This window comes from Elephantulus edwardii, unplaced genomic scaffold, assembly GCF_000299155.1.
Source record: "Elephantulus edwardii isolate Elephantulus edwardi_28Jun2011 unplaced genomic scaffold, EleEdw1.0 scaffold00044, whole genome shotgun sequence".
Taxonomy (NCBI): domain Eukaryota; kingdom Metazoa; phylum Chordata; class Mammalia; order Macroscelidea; family Macroscelididae; genus Elephantulus; species Elephantulus edwardii.
Window position 1 is genome coordinate 11482544 of NW_006399794.1, and position 3773 is coordinate 11486316.

General features: G+C 35.3%; 1 pseudogene; it reads right to left on the reverse strand.

The window, feature by feature from the left end:
• Positions 1-294: 294 nt before the first annotated feature.
• Positions 295-1242, reverse strand: LOC102859394 (annotated as a pseudogene).
• Positions 1243-3773: the final 2531 nt, after the last annotated feature.

Genomic DNA, 3773 nt, shown 5'->3' on the forward strand with positions numbered 1-3773 from the left:
CTGACACACCAGTGGATTTTCAGAGACAGTAAATCTTATGAGATTATCCATTCTTCTCCCTCAGAACCACCAATGGATCACAACCATAGTTACTGTATATCCTCAAACTAATCAGACTCACTTGTTAATCCATCTTTAGCCTTAAATCTAAAAGCTTCTAGTCTCACCAATTGCATGAAGTAAATCCTTAAAAAAGTATCCTTGCTATTAATTAACTGTTATTTCATTTGCATTTTTATTTTCATTCTTCACGTTATATATATTTGCATTTCATCCCATAAGAAAAAGTTGGAATTATTTTTCCATTTATCGTTTCTCTATAAATATTCTAAGTACTCTTTCATGAATCTGCTTAGTCCTGACTCCATAAATGACAGGGTTAAGCATGGGTGGAATAACTACATACAGGTTTGCCAGAAGAATGTGGATGTAGCGAGGAACATTTCGGCCAAAGCAATGAGTCATAAAAGAGAAGGGGGCTGGCGTGTAAAAGGCCAAAATCACACAGACATGGGAACCACAGGTACTGAGAGACTTGAGTCTGGCCTCACGGGAGGGAAGACGAAAAACAGCATGGAGAATCTGGACATAGGACAGAGCAATTGCCATGATATCAAACCCCAGGATAGCAATGGTTGCCAGTCCATATATTATGTTCACCTTGATACTAGCACAAGCCAGTCGAGCAAGACCCATGTGCTCACAGTAGGTATGAGGGATGACATGATTCCCACAGAAGGGCAATCGCAAGATAAGAAAAACAAAGGGGAATACACAAAGGAAAGATCTCCCAATTACTAGAAATCCAATGAGTGATACTATCTGGTTAGTAAGAATTGTACTATAGCGAAGAGGGTTACAAATAGCTACGTAGCGGTCATAAGCCATAGCAAGGACTACTGACTCCATGCCAGTGAAGATGTGGATGAAAAACATCTGAGTGAGACAAGCGTCAAATAATATCTCTTTGAGGCTAAAGCAGAAAATGCCCAGCATCTTAGGGATAGTGGCTGTTGAAAGACCCAGGTCAATGGTAGCCAGAACAGCCAGGAAGTAAAACATGGGCTGGTGGAGACTGTGCTCAGTCTGGATCACAAACAAGATAGTGAAGTTTCCAATGAGTGCAATCAAATATACAGCACAAAAAGGAAAGCCAATCCAGATATGGACAGTTTCCAGTCCTGGGATTCCCAGTAGGAGGAAGGAGGATGGATGGAACTGGGTCTCATTTGGTAGGGACATCTTGGAAACTGCTTATGAACATGCTCATAGGACTCTTAACTCACTATCAAGTACTTGTAGTCATTCTCATGTTTTTAGATTAATCCTGAAAAAGAATAGAGAGTATTCCATATTATTTCTTTATCAAGTTTTTGGTTTATACAGACTTCACACACACACACACACACACACACACACACACAACATAGATATATGTAGAGTCCTGCTATTGCGGTTGTTGTGTAGCACAGGGTCAACACCGATCTATTGCTGACCCTCCAGCAGTTTTCAGAGGCAGTAAATGGCACAGGAGGAGATTGCCCATGTTTCTCTTATGTAACAGCCAAGCCATTGGCTTTTGGTTTGGTCACATAGCTCCTTACCACCAGGCAGAGTCCTAGAATCTGCCAAATATAGAGATCTAAGAACAATATCTGAGCAACTGTGGCATGTATCACCTAAAATTGCTTGTGTTTTTGAAAGCATTACAGATGAACCATTAGCACTTGAGTGGATTATGATTCATGTTGACTTTACAAGTTTTCAGAGTAGGACCATGGTCCATTGAGTTTTGAATGGTTGTAATTTTCTGGAAGTGGTTTACTTGTCTTCGTTTAGTGACATTTCTGGCAAAATTTGAGTTATCACTCTTTATGTAACAGCTGATTTGTAACACCCGTGGAACTTAACAATTAAAAATTGCCCTCAATATTTTTGGATACTGACTCATCAGAAAATAGAATGAGAAACATGGCATTTGCAAAAGATTTTTTAAAATTGCATATATATATATACTATTTAAAAATTTGAGTTATCACTCTTTATGTAACAGCTGATTTGTAACACCCGTGGAAAAAAAAAAAAAAAAATTGCCCTCCATATTTTTGGATACTGACTCATCAGAAAATAGAATGAGAAACATGGCATTTGCAAAAGATTTTTTAAAATTGCATATATATATATACTATTTAAAAATTTGTCTATGTAAATACCCTTTTAACCATAATTTTCCTCCTAAGCATTAACTGTATTGTTCCATATTGTTATATCTCTGTATATATATGATACTTTTTCTTGGACTATTTAAAAAAAGTTAAATCTTTCAGATTTTGAATTGTTACTATATTTTCTTGTCTTTATATGTTTTAATTTCTATTTTATTACTGGTATACAATTTCCTATTACTTTTATCAGTCAAGAGTCAGTCCTAAATTTTAATATGCAAAAATGACAAACAATCAATAGAATTCTGGCATAGAAACCAAACTTCACAATAAACTATCTTCAAAACTATTAGTGCTCCAGAATGGAATAAATATTTCTTTCTTGAACACAGATGTTTTTTAACCTCTTAGGATATATGCAAATATATATTTTAAAAAACTAAAGTATTTGTTTTTACATCTTAATCAAAAACAGATTCTAAAACACTTTTTTAATAGTCAGGTCTTTAGTAGAAAGAGGTTGTTGTTATAATGTGCTGTCAAATCTGAATCAATCCAAACCCTGATCCTCCAGCAGGTTTTCAGAGGTTATAGATTGCATGGGAGGAGATTGTGTGCCTTTATCCCACAGAGCATCTGGTGGATTTGAACAGCTTGCCTTTGAGATGGCAGTGCAATTTCTTACTACTAATCCATCAAAACTCCAGAGACTGAAAGAAGGGTCGTTTAAAACAAAGAAAAAAAAAGAGTAAAAAAAAAGAGTTAGAGATCTCAAAGACTATGCATAATTCTACACACAAAATATTAAAGGAACACTTCCAGGTTTTACTATGTTTGTGTGAAACACAATATGAATGGAGGATAGGGTGAAACACAAAGTATTCAAACTTCATAAGCAAATCAATAAAAACAATAGAAAGGAATCATTTACAGATACACTAAATCAGCATAACATGATAATACTGTAATAATAATAACAATAATGTTTTAATGTTCATCAAAAGGTAGCACCGATTTACCAGTTTAGTATTAAAACTAACAGTGTACCTAAAATATTAACATAGGCTTTTTGGAATTTATCTAGAACTATAATTTGTACATAAATTGTACTTTTATATTTCTGAGACATAGAGATGTCTTATAATGTAAAGGTGATTTTAATGCATATTTTTTCTTTGTAAAGCAGTATTGAGAGTGTCACAGAAATGAAAATATGTGCTTTTTTGCCAAGAATATAGAATGGAGAGAATAATGGCTAGAGGAATAGTTGTTATGGGGGGGGTAGGGAAATTACACAATTAGCAACAAAGAGCTACTTCTCATCAAATAATCCTTTAATTTTGTCTCAAAGATTTTCCTTACAAATTAAATTGTTATGATGTTTCAAACAGTAAAGACAATCTTTCTACTTCTCTACACATACATGTGTTATTGTAGTAGTGTACTGTAGACTTGGAACCAACCCATAGCTGGCCCTCCAGTGGGTTTTCAGAAGCTGTTTATTTGCAGGAGAAGAGAGTGATCATCCTTCTCCCGTAGAGCAACTGATGGCCTCAAACTGTACGCCTATGGAATTGCAGTGAAGCTTCTTGCCACTAGGCCAACACA